The sequence below is a fragment of the Pseudonaja textilis genome, chromosome 3 (assembly GCF_049901715.1).
Source record: "Pseudonaja textilis isolate UNSWEBS1 chromosome 3, rPseTex1.2, whole genome shotgun sequence".
NCBI classification, from domain to species: domain Eukaryota; kingdom Metazoa; phylum Chordata; class Lepidosauria; order Squamata; family Elapidae; genus Pseudonaja; species Pseudonaja textilis.
In genome coordinates, this window is record NC_141992.1 from 6,705,535 (window position 1) to 6,722,897 (window position 17,363).

The window sequence follows — 17,363 nt, forward strand, 5'->3', positions numbered from 1 at the left end:
ATATAATGTCTTCTAAAATACCCCTGTGTTTTAGTTCCTTTGTACCATAAAAAAGCATGCCACACTAACAACAAATCATGTCCTTCTAATGTCAACAATCTAGCATTTCTTAGTGTTATCCATTCCTTAACCCACATCAGATTTGTAGCTTGATAATACAACTCCCAATTAGGTAAACCAAATCCTCCTCTGATTCTAGCATCTTGCAAAAGTTTTAACTTTATTCTCGCTTTCTTACCTTGCCATATATATTTCAACACAATTTTATTTAAATCTTCAAAGTAATCTTTTCGAAGCCTAATTGGAATTGTTTGAAACAAATATAAAATTCTGGATAATATATTCATCTTGATTGTTGAAATTCTCCCTATTAGTTGTAAATTTTCCCATTTCGCCAGATCTAGCGCTATCTGCTGTTTAAGTTGGATATAATTATTCTCTTTTACTGTACTACATCTTGCTGTCAAATATATCCCCAAGTACTTAATCTTATTCGTGACCTGAATTTTCAATAGGTCTGCCAGTTCTTCCTTTTGTCTTAATATCATATTCTTTGCCAAGATCTTTGTCTTATCCTTATTTATTTTCAAACCAGCCAGCTTTCCATATGTCTCTATCTTTTCTATCAATTTTGAGGCTGTTTCTAAAGGGTCTTCTAAGATGAAAACCAGATCATCTGCAAATGCTTGCAGCTTAAATTCTTCCTTTTTGGTTTTCATTCCTTTTATATTCTTTTCATCTCTAATATTTCTGTTTAGCACTTCCAAAGTTAACACAAACAACAAAGGTGATAGTGTAATTTTTTGTAGAATTCTTCTTGTTTGTCATTCGGAGCATAGATTGCAATCAGGAGTGTTTTCGTATTATTGTCCATTATTTCCACCATTAGTATTCTTCCATCATCATCGGTATAAATCAATTTTGCTGGGGTGGTCTCTGTAATATATAAAACCACTCCTCTTTTCTTACATTGTGTCAAGGAAGCAAATATTTTCCCTAATTTTGGCTGTATCAACAATTGTTCATATTGTTTTTTAATATGTACTTCTTGTAGACAAATTATATCAAATTTTAATTTATGAAAGGTTTTCCTTCTTTTAATGGCTGAATTAAGTCCATTTATATTAATTGTAATCAATTTTTTCTCTTCCATGGTTATATTTTATAGTTAAGTTTAGCAGCTCTTGTAGATCTTAGTTCACGTTGTTCTTTGGCTTCCACCTTTCCACCTATTGCACCTTCTTTTTCAGGGCAGTCCTCTTGGAATTCAATTAGTGAGATCTCTTTTTCTGCCTCTTCCTCTTTCCCTCCAAAAAATTCTGTATAAAATAATTCCGCTTTCTCGATTGAGTCAATTCTATGTCTCTGTTCTTGCCATGTGAACATTAAATCTTCTGGAATCAGCCATCTATAATTCACCTCTTTTTAAAGTAGCATTTTAGTCAGGAATCGGTATTCTCTTCTCATCTCTCTCACTCTTCTCGGTATTTGTTTCAAGACCACAATCTCCTTGTCTTTATATTTCAATGTTTTCTCTTTTACCACTTACAATATTTGCGTTTTAATGGCTTTCTTTGTAAATCTAATGTGAACTTCTCTTGGTAAGCTATTTCTCATCGCATATCTTGTGAAAACTCAATAAACCTCATCTATTCCATCCATCATCTTCTCTTGAGTTATTTCCAAAGCTTCAGCCAGTATTTCTATCATTATCTGAGCTAGGTTTTGTCCTTTTTCTTCCTCTACATTTTGGAATCTAAGATAGAATTCTGATCTATCCATCTCCCATCACAACATACCACTTTTATCTTGTTCAACCACCGTTAATCTATTATCAATATCTCCAATCTTCTTGTCTCTTTGTTTATCTTCATCTTCAATTTTTTGGAATCTCTCATCATACTTCAACATCATTTGTTGGATGTTCTCCACTTTTTCATTGGTTTTCCCTGTTCTTTGTTCAATGTTCTCTGTTCTTTGTTCAATGTACTCTTTTCTCTGTTCAATGTTCTCTATTCTCTTTTCAATATTCTCTGATCTTGCTTGAATATTTTGGATTCCTTGCATAATCATCTGCAGTCACTTTTTCTTTTTCTTGCTTTAACATTGTCTGTATTGAACGTTGTCCTCCAGATGGTGGAGAGGAAGAAGTAGAAGTTGAAGAACCAGGAGCTGTAAATTTCCTACTTATTTTAAGCAATTCAAAATCTTCAGGTTCTTCTAAACCTTAATCCAATTGTGAAGTAACTGATTATAGTTCAAAATAAAAATAGTAGAAAAAAGAATCCCAATAATAATGATTAAAAAAGGGAGGACAAAATTTCTTCAGGTTCTTGTATACTTTAATCCAATCAATAGTTAGATGAAGAAAAAGGCTTGAAAAAAAAGGAAAAAAAAAGGAAAAAGAAAAATTCTTCAGGTTTTTCAACACCTTAATCCAATTAAGAGGATTAATTAAAATAAATTAAAACAATTAAAATAAGCTAGTAACATGAGTGGTAAGTGAATCTGCCTCCCACATTGAGTTTATTTCTCAGAAGGTCACAAAAGGTGATCCCATAAGCCTGGGACACTACAACAGTCATAAATATGAGTCAGTGATTACATATAATACTTCTGGTGTTTACTATTTCTGCCCCTATGTGGAGAACTACCTTCAAATGCATGCTATAGTGCTTGTTTGATATTTACACCTGCATTTTTAAAACTGCTTGTTTCTTTCTCATTGATGTAGATGAGAGATAAAGACAACATAAAATCAAAACACGTATCAGGTCCAGATCAATGTGTCAGCAGTAGGGGAAAAAAAACAGGATTAGGTTTCTGAAGAATCTAATTTTACACAGAGGAATATATTACCATCACTCTAGCTTACTTTGATATCCATCTCTGTCCCTCACTTCCAGGAATGGTATGCCAGTTGGCCTGCTTGTCCAAATTTTTAAAAATTAATATTTGCTTTCCAGTTCATGCTTGCAAACCCATTTACATGAGAAATGTTCATGACGCAGCACCATAAATCACCATAGAAAAATTACGAACCCACGGTAATGAAAAACTTTTAAATTACATGTCATCTTCAGCCTCTATATCTGCTTTTGATCAGGCTTTCATCAAGCCCATGGTTCACGAAGATATAAAATATTTCATTTCATCCCTTGGACAGTATTTCTGTCAGGGAAGAAAGGTAAGGAGTGGAGAAAATTGAGAGAATTGGAACCAGAAAGATTGTAATATCTCCCTCCCAACCCACATAGATAGGCAGCTATTGATCTGGCCTATTGTGTCTTTACAAGCCCTTTACAAGGAATTTTACAAAGAGTGCTTGGTTTGTATTTCATTACCACCCTGGATGAGTTTTTGATAAAGACCGTTATCCTTTTTTGCTACTCAGCTGAAGTTAAATAGGCGCTGGATGTTCTAGGCCAGCTTTTTGAAGCCTGCCAGATGCATTTGCCTGAAATGCCCCCCAACCCAGAGAAAGAGATAGGAGGGGTCAGTCATAGACACGATCCAACTGGAGACCGTGGTATTGCAGAAGGCAGGGCTGGCCTGCAGTTAGGAAAAATTTCAGGTAGGAAAATTGCAGAGGCAGCTTTCCAAGGTGCTGAAATACTGTGCTTAATAAGAGGTCCTGGCACTATAGTTTCTTTCTTTCTTTCTTTCTTTCTTTCTTTCTTTCTTTCTTTCTTTCTTTCTTTCTTTCTTTCTTTCTTCTTTCTTTCTTTCTTTCTTTCTTTCTTTCTTTCTTTCTTTCTTTCTTTTTTTCTCTGTCTCTCTCTCTCTCTTTCTTTCTCTCTCTCTCTCTCTCTCTTTCTTTCTTTCTCTGTCTCTCTCTCTCTCTTTCTTTCTCTCTCTCTCTCTCTCTCTCTTTCTCTCTCTCTCTTTCTTTCTTTTTTTCTCTGTCTCTCTCTCTCTCTTTCTTTCTCTCTCTCTCTCTCTCTTTCTCTCTCTTCTCTCTCTCTCTCTCTCTCTCTCTCTTCTCTCTCTCTCTCTCTCTCCCTCTCCCCTACATTATTCTGTCTTCCTCCTTCCCTCCCTCCCTCCCTCCCTTCCTCCTCTTCCTTCCTTCCTTCCTTCCTTCCTTCCTTCCTTCCTAATGTCCTGCTCCAAAAATCAGACAAACAAAGATTTAATCAAGGATGAGTTGTGTGATCCACCAGCACGCTGCAAAAACACCTGGACTAGAAAAGGAGCAAATAGATTTAGGACACTCGATTAAAAACCGCCCACGTGGCTGTTGCTAGGAAGCTAATGAAATATCTAGCTTTGTTGTGAGGCAAATGGAAGCTGTGCAACATCAGGCACCAATCAGCAGCTAAGTGTTGCATCAATACATTGAAAAAAAAAAGCTTTTCTATTGACCTCTGGAGATTAAGGAGCACAAAAATGGTGTGTAGGATATTGTTTCTCTGGCATATTGCATCATTGTGAGCATGAAGAATGGAAAGACTTGTCAAGGTACCAAGTCACCTGATTCTAATGAAATGAGAGGTGATGCAGAATCACGCACTGTTTTTATTTTCAGGTCTCTTCCCTGGTAGAATTTGAGACCAATGTGAAGGTTGACTGCCCACTCACCTGTAAGGATGTCATCACCAAAGGGCAGAAGGATGAAGAAGCATCCGGTGGCAGGGATGAGATTATTAGAAATGTACATCACTTATTGTCCTTTATTGATGCCAGCAGCTTCCTGAATGAAAGCTCTTTATGAAAAGTCACACCCAGAAACAACATCCAGGATTGTTGGAGAGCTAGCACAACATGCTTAAATGGACTTTATTTGTTTATTTGATTTTTATCCCACTTTTTTTTACTTTATAAGTAACTCAAGGTAGCAAACATACCTCATCCTCCTTCCTCTTCCTATTTTTCCCTCAACAACAACCCTGTGAGGTGGATTGGGCTGAAAGAGGATGACCAAAGTCACCCAATCAGCTTTCATACCTAAGGCAGGACTAGAAGTCAACCCTTAAGTTGGCCTGACAGAGGCTATTTTGAGACTTCAGTGCTGATACACTGGAGAAGAGGGATGGGGAGAGGGGAATAGAGATAATTGGATTGTTGTAGTCAAAACAAAACACTTTCTCTTGGGAACCAAAGACATTCCTGCAGAGGCCCAGAAGGAGAGGACTGGAGTCACCTAGCTGTCCGGATTTCAGCTATTGCCCTAATTAAATCATGAGCCTCAAGCCAAGCTTCAAAAGAACCCAAAAGATTTATTAGGAGCAACTTGTTGGCATTGACTTGTATGACGCCAACTCTGGCATACGTAATACACAGTCATCTGTGACCCTGTTTCCTCCCTCCCCCCTGGGTGTTTCATAAATCAGATTCTCCAATGAAACATGTTCACAGTCTGGGTGTCATCAATCACATTCTCCAATGAAGGATTTTCGCAGGCAGAAGATCTGGTAGCCTAGGTACAATCTTTGTAAGATAAGCATGGAATGTACTTCTGGTTTTAAACTGCTGTACTGTTCCTTCAGATTTCCCCCCTCCCCTTGTTTATGGCAACTCGAAAACAGGCATAGGAATGTTTTACGACTTGACAGTATCCTGACTGGACCATGCGACTGATTGTTTTGAGAAAGTGACATGCTTCCACTTTTGATTAGGTGAAAACTGCGGGAATATTCAGAGTTGGTTTTCACCAGTCTGTGCCAATATGACATATCCAATAAACCTATTCTTTGAGGAAATTGCCTGCCTCAGAGATTTGTTTGCTATGGGTATGTTACTTGTAACCCTGTCATTAGAACTCACAGTCTCCTGGTGATTGGCCCAAAGTCACCCAGCCAGCTTTCATGCCTAAGATGGGACTGGAACTCAAAGTCTCTTGGTTTCTACACCAAACTGTCTCTCTATTAAATAGATACCATGAAAATTTAAAGAGCTGCACATGATTCTAAAGTTGATTAAACTTTAATCAACTTTATACTTATCCAGCCATTAGCTTATAGATTAAGATATCGTGTGAAATTCCCCAGATGGATCAAGGCCTAGCTGATGTGATACTCACTTTATTTAGATAAATCAAATAATTCACTTCAGTTGAGCCAGACCTGGAAATTTGTGAGGGAATCTCCGGGAAGCTGATGGCCCTCACTTTCTGCATGTGTTCCAAGCAGAGCTGTGTTTTTTTTTTTAAAAAAAAAACAACATTTTATTGATTACATATTAAAATATTGGACTCAGTGTGACCGTCCTGGCATTGTCTCTGCCATCAAACAGAGCTGTGTTTAACAACTTTAAGATGTGTGGACTTCAACTCCCAGAATTCCCCAACCACCATGCTGGCTGGGGAATTCTGGGAGTTGAAGTCCACACATCTTAAAATGGCTAAGATTGGGAAAACTGTTCTAGTTTTTAGATCAGTATTTCTCATGCTAGCTGAGGAACTCTGGGAATTGAAGTCCACATATCTGAATGTTGCCAACACTGAGAAATCCTGACATGGAGGTTAGAGAGCCCTGAATTACGGCTGCTTCAAATTGGATTGTGCTTGGAGTTTAGGGATTGGACTACATGACCTCAGTGGCCCTCCTGGCGCCAGGATTTTATAATTCTGATTTATAAATGCTTCAGTGCTTTTTAACATCTTCTGCTGTAATAATTAATTCTTCCCAATGGATCTAATTTCCTATCTGCAATGAAGCATGTAGATTTATACGAGTCGGTGTATATATATGTATCATTTTCCCTGTATAAACAAAATGATTACAAACATCAGTGAAGCAGAAATGTTGATGTCTCAGTAGTTGGCATTTCAAAGAATTGCACATCTTCTTCTAATGCCATGTTAGAAATGCTACTTCAGCGTGCCTTGTGGGAAGCAGATCACTTGGAACTTAAAAGTAATCACCCACTTCCTCCATGCTAGCTCCAGACATCTCTCAGAATTATGTGTGGGTGCAGGTAATTCTGCTTCTTTCAATTCTTCTTTGAACAGCTTTGAAAACAGAACATTCATAAAATATTGCAAAAGTTGTCAAGCAGGAAGAATCAGGATCACACATTTCATTCCAGTTATGATTTATTGCTAAATGTCTATGGAGATTCTTAGTCATCCAGGCCCTGGTTGTCCCAGAGATGCTTTTTCAAAAGGCAATTGGACTTTGTTTTTGGTTGAAGACCTTTCCCTTCTCATCCAAGTAGCTTCCTCAGTTCTTGAACTGAAGAAACGAAGAAGCTCCTTGGATGAGAAGCAAAACGTCTTCAAGCAAAAACAAAGTCCAGTTACCTTCTGAAAAAGCCACCTTCATGTCTTCTTGTTACATGACCATAAACACCCATCACAACATTGCTTTCATTTAATCCTCTACATATTTTAACTCAATGCTCTTTACAGCTGTGCCAAATCCGTTCACTGGGGTTTCTAAGAAGGAATGCTCAATTTTAAAAATATACGGTACAAGCTCGATATCCACGCTTCGCTACGAAACTATGTGATCGGGCTTATTTTTTTTTGGGGGGGGGAGGAAAATAAGGGGGAAAAATTCTGCCTCTACCTACCAGCGTCCATTGGTATTCATCTGGCTAATGTCCTGTCAGTGTGTGAGAGAGTTGAGGGCTGTTTGGAAACTGAAACAGTATTTGCTGTGTGAGCAAGAAGGAGACAGCAAGGAGCCTGAGCATGGCTTAGCTCAACTGTTCTGTACTAAAGCTGCTTGGTGCTGCGAAACTGAAACTGAAACTCCTCTGCTTGTGTTTTGCATTTGGAAGAGATTTCTTTTCAGGTGGGGAGGGGGAGTAGAACTCCTTAGCATCAGAGCGTGTTAATAATAATAATATACCAAATACTAATGCTCTGGTGGTCATTTTGAAAAACCCTTTCTTAGTGAGCACCTAGAAGCCAAGAGGAGGAAACGTGCCAAATTTCAAGTTTATAGGCTTTACAGTTCTGGAGATTTTGTGATGATGCATAAGTGGTATTTCACTTTTATAAGTGGTATTTTGCATATACATACATACATACATACATATATGTTTTCTTAAGTTTTCGTTGGTACTTACATGTGATAGACACACACACACATACACACACTGTAGATAGTATAATTCTTCCTCCATCTCCATTTCTATTGCTATTTCTATTTATTTTGAACAAACAACATCCTTCAAGTGTTCTATTGAAATCCCTGAAACCCTTTCCTTGGAGACATTTCGCTTCTCATCCAAGAAGCTTCTTCAGTTCTGATAAAATGGTGGTGGGTAGAAGGATTTATATTCCTTGCAGTCATCCAGTCATTGGCACTCTCTCTCTGAGAGTTGTTGAGGCCGCTTTATCTGTGCCCTCGGGTTCACCTGAATAGAGTAAATGGGTGTGGAGCTTTCTTGGAAGCGCTTAAAGAACCATGTTGTAAACAGGAGATAGGTGGGGTTATATTCCTCCCCCTCTCTTCAGTCTTCACGTGGATGGACTCTTTGATCCTTCTTTCTGTCCAGAATTTATTTATTGGTTATGCTATAACCCAAGAATCTAGTCAACTAACCATCAGCACTAAATTGGTGCTAGATTAGGGTCAACGAAGTTCAAGAGAGGTTGGATTTAGACCATTTGTGACAATATAACTACTCCAGACTGATTACTTACTTGACTCCACCCCCCCCAGTCTCTGCCTGTCTTTCTGCTACAAAAGAAGAGCTTTCGAGGTGGTGAAGTCTAAAGGATTTGAAGGTCGGAAGAAGGATTTGAAGGTGAATAAGCAGTGGAACATCTGTTAGCCACGTGAGCACACATGTTCCAAAAGTTGTTTAATTGTAACCTTGGCTAAGGTTTTTTTTTTTCTCCATGGATTTCTATGTTGCATAAACTCGGGTCATTTTGTTAGTGTAAGGAGTGTCTGGTGCAAAGATCAGGACCACGTGTTAAGTTCTGGTGAGGCTGCTTTATTGCTTATGCTTATATATCAGAATCTAATCAAGTGATAGCAACAGCACTTAATGTCAATTCATAAAATATTTTATGGTCTTTTTAGAGTTGCCAACAGAAAGGGAGCGGTGCAGCAGCTTGCAAACCAGAACGGCATTCCATAAGTAGTTTTCAAAGATAGTAACTAGGTGACTGAAGTTTCTGCCACGCAAAATTCTAACTGGAGAGCAGGATTGATGACTCTTGGCTATGGAGGTGTCCCATTGGAGAATATGAATTATGATACATACAGAGGGTGGGGGCGAAACCAGGGTCAAGGGTGACAATGAATGATGTATCTCAGAGTCAGCTACACGCAGGTAGTTTAACTCCCAATAAATCCTTTTTAAGTTTTGGAAATTTGGCTTGAGACTCATGATTTAAATTATTTAACTGCCGGAATCCTGACACTTAGAGTTATATACCACTTCACAGTGCTTTACAGCCCTCTCTAAGTGGTTTAAGAGTCAGCCTATTGCCCTCAATTATCTGGGTCCTCATTTTATGGACCTGGAAAACATGAAAGGCTGAATCAATCTTTTTTTAAAAAACAAACAAACAAGTTTTATTAATTTTAAAAAACAATACACAAACAAACAAAACGTAGAATAATAACATAGGACATCTTTTCTAAAAAACAAAAAGCAAATAGAACATCTTATTTAAAGACAGGATCGTTCTGAATTATCACATTTCCATAGCAGCACAGTCAGAACCTGCTGAATACCACCTCTGCTGACTGTTTTTCACACTTATGACCATTGCAGCATTCCCTTGGTCTCAAGATCAAAATTCAGATGCTTGGCAATTGACTCAAACTTATGATGGGTTGCAGTGTCCCCAGGGTCATGTGATTTCCCTTTTGTGACCTTTTGACTAGCAAAGTCAATAAGGAAGCCAGATTCACTTAACAATCGTGTCACTAACTTAACAACTACGGTGATTCACTTAACAACTGTAACAGAAAAAGTTGTACAATGCAGCAAAACTCATTTAACAATTGTCTCGCTTAGCAACATGCATTGTGGGCTCAATTGTGGTCATAACTCAAAGGCTACCTGTATTTCTCTTGCATTTGCTTCCTGTAATGTGGCATTTCATCCAGCCCCCTTTCTTGACTAAATCTTCTATCTTCTCCAAACCATTTTTTTTAAAAATAATCTTTTTAAAATTATTGTAAGTTTTAAAAAGTATATAGGAAATCAATAATATAAACTTATGTGAAAGAATATAATAAATTGACACTCAAATATCAAAACCCAAGTACAGGCAGACAGTTAACAATCTTGAAACCTCGTATGACTAAATATATTTAGGCACATCGTTAAAAGCTTATAATGCGGTAATAAATTTCCTCTCCATTTTCTAATCAAAACGCGTCCCTGCAAAACTATTAAAGTAATTTCCTGATTCTGTTATGTCACTAGGATGTGAAGAGATTTGTAAAATATTTAAGAGAGAGGAGGGAGAATAAGAATGTCATTATCTATTGAAAAGAACATGGAAGTCACTTATATATTTCTTAACTTTATCCTTTATTTCTTGCATTTTACTATTTCCTTTTCCTTTTTTATATCATCCGAAAACTCTTAATAAATATAAATTGTTTGCCATGCATCAAACAACACACAGACACACAAAACAGCCCAGCGAACACACAGTATAGGAGATGATCAGGCTGAGTCCGTGGGAGGGGTCAAATGCACCATCAGTCTTGAATCCCTCCCTGCTCACAAAGATCTCCTTGAATTCCATTGACCCTTATCTTCCGCCAATTTGCTTTGACTGTTAGTAGTTCAGATTCTTGTAGAGAGCTTCAGCTTGTAATAAACCTATATATTCATTAGACAGCCTGGGCTCCTCATTTCCTGTTTTAGACTCACAGGTTTGTGTATCCCGTATTGCAGTCAATCATATTCAAATATTGTTGAATTTTGCGACATTCTCATCTCACATGTTCTATGCAGGGGTGGGATTCAAAAATCCCAGCAACCAGTTCACTGCCTGGTTGTGGGTGGGTGTGGCTATGGTGGGTATGACCTACTGGAACTTCCAGGAGGGCTGTTTTTCGCCTTTCCCAAGGTCTGGAGGTCCCTTGAGCCTCTGGGAGGGTGAAAACTGCTGTCAGGATTCCAGCAATCGCTCTAATTAAATCATGATTCTCGAGCCAAACTTCAAAAAACTTCAAAGGATTTATTAGAGGCGACATACTGGCCCCGTCCTGTATGAAGCCAACTCTGGCATACATCATTTACCTGAGACCCTGTTTCCCTCCTCCCCCCTGGGGGTCTCTTAAACCAGATTCTCCAATTGAGCACCTTCATGGGCTGAGTGTCATCATTCACGTTCTCCAATTAAATATTTTTGCAGACAAAAGCTCTGGTATTTTAGTTACAATCTTTTAAAGGTAAGAGTTGGAATGTACTTTTGCTTTCAAACCTGCTCTTCCAGATTTCCTTTTGCCCCGCCACCACTAAAAGAAGAATAGGAATGTTTTATGAGTTGACAACTGCCTCCCCTGGGGTCCGGAGGCCCCCCAGAAGCTGGAAACAGGCCTGTTTCCGGACTTCCGGAAGGCCCATTTTTCACCGTCTTAGAGCTTCCACACAGACCTTGCAGTTATCTGCATACAAAACAGGCCTCATGGAGACTCCTGGGAGGATCGGGGTTGGGTGGGCAGTGCCAGGCAGTTGCTTCAACTACTGGTTCGGTGAACCAGATGTAAATTTAACTTCCAGTTTGCCCAAACTGGTCCGAACCGGCTGACTCCCACCGCTGGCTCTATCCATTTTTAAAAAGTGTATACAGGTGGGCCTTAACCTATGACCATGGTTGACTTTCACATTTCTGTTTCTAAGAGAGGTATTTGTGAGGTGAGTTCTGCCTCATTTTACAACCTGTCTTGTCAGAGTTGTTAAATGAACTACCGCAGTTGTTAAGTTAGTTACACTGTTGTTAAGTGAAACTGGCGTCCCCTTTGACATTGCTTGCCTGAGGGTCGCAGAAGGGGATCACATAATCCCTGGGACACTGCAATGGTCATAAATGTGAATCACTCGTCAAGTGCCTGAATTTTGAAAATGTGACCATGGAGATCAGAGGTGATATTCAGCCGGTTCTGACCAGTTTTGGAGAACCAGTAGCGGAAATGTTGAGTCATTTGGAGAACCGGAAAATCCCACCTCTGACTGGCCCTGCCCCCATCTATTCTCTGCTTCCCGAGTCCCAGCTGATTGGCTGGGTCTTCTCAGGTTGCCCTGCACAGGAGAACGGAGCTGGAAAGCAGGTTAGTGGGGTGGGGAGGGAAGGGGGATTTTGCAGTATCCTTCCCCCATCACGCCCACCAAGCCATGCCAGCAGAACCGGTAGTAAAAAAATTTGAATCCCACCACTGATGGAGATGCTGTAACAATCGTAAGTGTGAAAAATGGTTATTATTTTGAATTGTCACTAAATGAACTGTACTTGAAAAAGTGAGCTTGAAATAGGTCAATTAAAATATGGTGCAACTTTCTGTGAGTCTTATTTGGAACAATTGTGATTTTGTTGTCACTTCTGTCTGATGAAGTGGCAAACATAATTTGTTGTACGCCTTTCTTTTTGACATTGCAGATTTTATGATAATACCACTTCAGTGATGAAGTGGTCACTGAAGCACCACTTCAGAGGAAAACATATTAACACAGATGCCATAAGATGCACGATAAGAAATTGTGTGTGTGTGTGTGGATTTGGTCCAAATTCCATTATTTAATCCACTTTTTTTTTTTTTAATAATGCCACATTGCTCTTTCTAAATGAAAACAGCCCTTCTATCAGAAGATCTAAATTCTGAGTACCAGTTTTCTTCCTTGACTACTAAAGCCGCCCTTTCAAATTTTGTCCAACTCAAAATTGTTACATCCAAATAAACATATTGAAAGCATGCAAAAACGATCAGAATCGGCAGCAAAGGACTTGAAGTCAGTTGCTAAGCTGAAGAAGTGGTTCATATTGCTTTCTCCAACTTGGTGTGATGGAATGTGGTCTGGATTCCAAGCTGGGAGGGGAAGCATTCCAGAGGAGCAAAGACACCACAGTTTGTGTGGGAGAAAGAAAGTGAAGCCAGCTCCTTCCTAACAGTTACCAGAGTATACATTTAATGGTGCAAATAGTCTGCTTTAGTTTGGCACGATTCTGTCTATAGGTCAGGAACAAGGAAGGAATCTGCTTAGAAGAATCTCAACATGTCATTCTTGATTTTTGGAGGGTGACATCAATCTTGGAGAAAATCAAAGCAGATTACAGGTAGTCCTCAATTTTCAAACGTTTGTTTAGTGACTGTTCAAAGTTACAACGGAACTGGAAAAAGTGACTTATGACTGTTTTTCACCCTTACGACCACTGCAGCATCCCCATGGTCACATGATCAGAATTTGGATGCTTGGGCAACTGGCTCATACTTATGACAATTGCAGTGTCTTGGGGTCACGTGATCACCTGTTGCGGCCATCTGACAAGCAAAGTTAATGAGGGAAACCAGACTTAACATCCGTGTGACTAACTTAACAAATGAAATAATTTGCTTAACAATTATGGCAAGAAAGGTCATAAAATAGGGCAAAACTTACTTATTTACTGTCTTGCTTAGCAACATAGATTTTAGGGCTCATTGGGATCATAGATCGAGGAATACCTGTAACTGGGTCATAAAATGTACACTCAGGGAACTGTTAAGGAGGAACTCTCTTCACCCTCTTTCTCTCACACTATCTAAACTGTGTTGTCTCTTGCTCCTCTGGAATGCAGCCCATCCCTCCTGGGAATCCAGACTACATTCCATCACAGTTGGATCGTTTTCCTATGATGTGAACTTCCATTCCCAGAATCTCCCAGCCTACTTGGTTCTTGCTAAGGATTCTGGGAATTGATATGCTAAGGATTCTGGGAATTAATATTAAGACATTTTTGCATTGTGAGCTGGACAGAGTCGTTGGGAACATGTTGAAGCTTTCAATATCATATCATTTAGGATTGGTAATCTTTCCTATCAATTCTACAGAGGAATTACTGAGTAGGTCATCTGCATCTGTCTGGTTTGGTTCTGCAACTCAACAGGACAGACACAGACTTCAATGGATAATTAGAACTGCAGAAAAAAACAGTTGCTACCAATCTGCCTTCCTTTGAGGACCTGCATACTGCACGAGTCAAAAAGAGGGTTGTGAAAATATTTACAGACCCCTCACAACCTGGACATAAACTATTTCAACTCCTACCTTCAAAACTATGCTATAGAGCACTGCACACCAGAACGACACAAGGACAGTTTTTCCCCAAATGCCATCACTCTGCTAAACAAATAATTCCCTCACTGTCCCAACTATTTACAAAGTCTGCACTACTATTCCTATTAATCTTCTCATCACTTCTTATCACCCATCCCCTCCACTTGTGACTGTATGACTGTAACTTTGTCGCTTGTATCCTTACGATTTATATTGACTGTTTCCTAGTATGATTTGATTGCTTATTGTACCCTATGACTATCATTAAGTGTTGTACCTGATGATTCTTGATTCTTAACAAATGTATCTTTTCTTTTATGTACACTGAGAGCATTTGCATCAAGACAAATTCCTTGTGTGTCCAATCACACGGCCAATAAATAATTCTATTCTGTTCTATTCTTTTTCTATTCTATATTCTATTTTTTGTCTTTGTCTTTGTCTTTGTCTTTCTTTCTTTCTTTCTTTCTTTCTTTCTTTCTTTCTTTCTTTCTTTCTTTCTTTCTTTCTTTCTTTCTCCTTCTCCTCTTTTTCTTCGATTCCCATTCCATATTTTCTATTCTATTCTATTCCTTCCATACATTCTATTCTATTCTATTCCCATTCCCATTCCATATTTTCTATTCAATTCCCATTCCATATTTTCTTTTCTTTTTCTTTTCTTTTCTTTTTTTCTTTTCTTTTCTTTTCTTTTCTATTCTATTCTATTCTATTCTATTCCATTCCTATGCTTTATTCTGTTCTACTCTACTCTACTCCATTCCATTCTATTCCCATTCCATATTTTCTATTCTATTCTATTCTATTCTATTCTATTCTATTCTATTCTATTCTATTCTATTCTATTCTATTCTATTCTATTCCCATTCCATATTTTCTTTTCTATTCCATTCCATTCTATTCTAAATAATACAAAGGATGAATGAAATAAATATTTGAAGCTGCCCTATTAAAATTGGATGGTTCTCAGACCCCATGGAAAAGAAATTTAATTTTCAAAGTGACAACAGAGGGAAGTGATTATTCCTGGTGTACTGAATTATGTTAATTATAATTCAATTAAAATGTGATTTAATGAAACCAAATTTAGCTTTTGCCATGGTGTGAACCACTTTTCAGGTGCGTGGCCACTTGAGATACTAATTAAAATTCTAAGTGGGGAACAGAGATGATACAGGTAGTCCTTGATTTATAACCATAATTGAGCCCAAATGTCCATTGCTAAACAAGGCAGTTCTGAAGTGAGCTTTGCCTCCTTTTGCTTTTACCTTGCCATAGTTGTTAAACAAATCACTGCAGCTATTAAGCACTGTTAAGTGAATCTTGCTTTGAATTTGCTTGTCAGAAGGTGGCAAAAGGGGATCCTGTGATCCTGGGACACTGTGACTGTCATAAATACGTTCCAGTTATCAAGTGTCTGAACTTGGATCACGTCATAGGTTCGTGAAAACGGTCATATGTCATCTTTCCAGTACTGTTGTAACTTTACATACAGATTAACAGATTAAGTTGGAAGGGATCTGTAGGTCATCTAGTCCAACCCCCCCCCCCCATCCAAGCAGGAGACCCTATACCATTTCTGACAGATGGCAGTCCAGTCTCTTCTTGAAAGCCTCCAGTGATGAAGCTCCCATAACTTCTGGAGGCAACTTCTGTTCCATCGGTTGATTGTTCTCCCTGTCAGAAAATTCCTCCTTATTTCCAGGTTGAATCTCTCTCCTTGATCAGTTTCCATCCATTATTCCTTGTCTGGTCTTCAGGTGCTTTGGAGAATAGCTTGACCCCAGAGATGGTATTCAGCAGGTTCTGACTAGTTCCGGAGAACCATTAGCGCAAATTTTGAGTAGTTCAGAGAACCTTCAAATCCCACCTCGGACTGGCCCCGCCCCCATCTCTTCTCTGCCTCCCATTGAATCCCAGCTGATTGGCGGGCTCTTCTTTTGTTGTCCTACACAGGAGAACGGAGCTGGAAAGCAGGTTAGTGGGGTGGGGAGGGAAGGGGGATTTTGCAGCATCCTTCCGCTGCCACGCCCACCAAGCCAGGCCCACAGAACCAGTAGTAAATTTTTTGAATCCCACCACTGCTTGACCCCTTCCTCCTCCCTGTGGCAGCCCCTCTAATATTGGAAGACTGCTATCATGTCTCCCTTAGTTCTTATCTTCACTAGACTAGCCATCAGAGGTGGGTATTCAGCAGGTTCTGACCGGTTCTGGAGAACCGGTAGCGGAAATTTTGAGTAGTTCGGAGAACCGGCAAATACCACCTCTGACTGGAGATTTTACAGCATCCTTCCCCTGCCACGCCCACCAAGCCACGTCCACGGAACTGGTAGCAAATTTTTTTGAATCCCACCACTGCAAGCCATGCCCAGTTCCTGCAACCGTTCTTCATATGTTTTAGCCTCCAGTCCCCTAATCATCCCGGTTGCTCTTCTTTGCACTCTTTGAACAGTGATTGAATGAATGGTCATAATCTGAGGATTACCTGTATATATTTTCTCTTGATCACCCATATATACATCTCTAGATTACCTGTCCATACATTCTCTATATCCATGTTTCTCAGTCAGGAAGTTGGGTGGACTTCAAGTCCCAGAATTCTATGCTGCCTGGGGAATTCTGGGAGTTGAAGTCAACGCATCTTCAAGTTGCTTAGTTTGAAAAACACTGTTCTAGATAGAGGAAAATCTTTGCATTGCTATTGCATCCTGGAGCATTAAGGTGAAGGCAGGTGTTGAAATATTGAGACAGGCATTTCTATTTGAAGATTAAAAGGCCACCAACCTCTTCCCCATCCAATTAAGCTGATAGTTGTCACATATTACTCTTCAAACCCCAGAGCTGCTTGGAAAAGGGCAAACTTTTCTTTAATCCTTTCACAAAGCTTCTCTCCTCCCCTTCTTTGGACAGATAAAATATTGATACGGACCAAATATTGATGCAGGAAAACCAGCAGCAAACTTCACACGGCTGAAATAGGATTGATCTTTTGGGACCGAAGTCAATTTGTTGTCAATTCTCAGCACTTTTTTCTGAGTTTGGTTGTGATTTAATTCTCACTCTGGAAGGGTGATGGTTGGTTTACAGGGGGTAAAACTCAACACAGGGACCTTAAATAAAGAAAGGAAAGGGTGTATCATGCCCCTGTCAGAGCCTGAATCTGCATGGGAAGACTAGTTGGA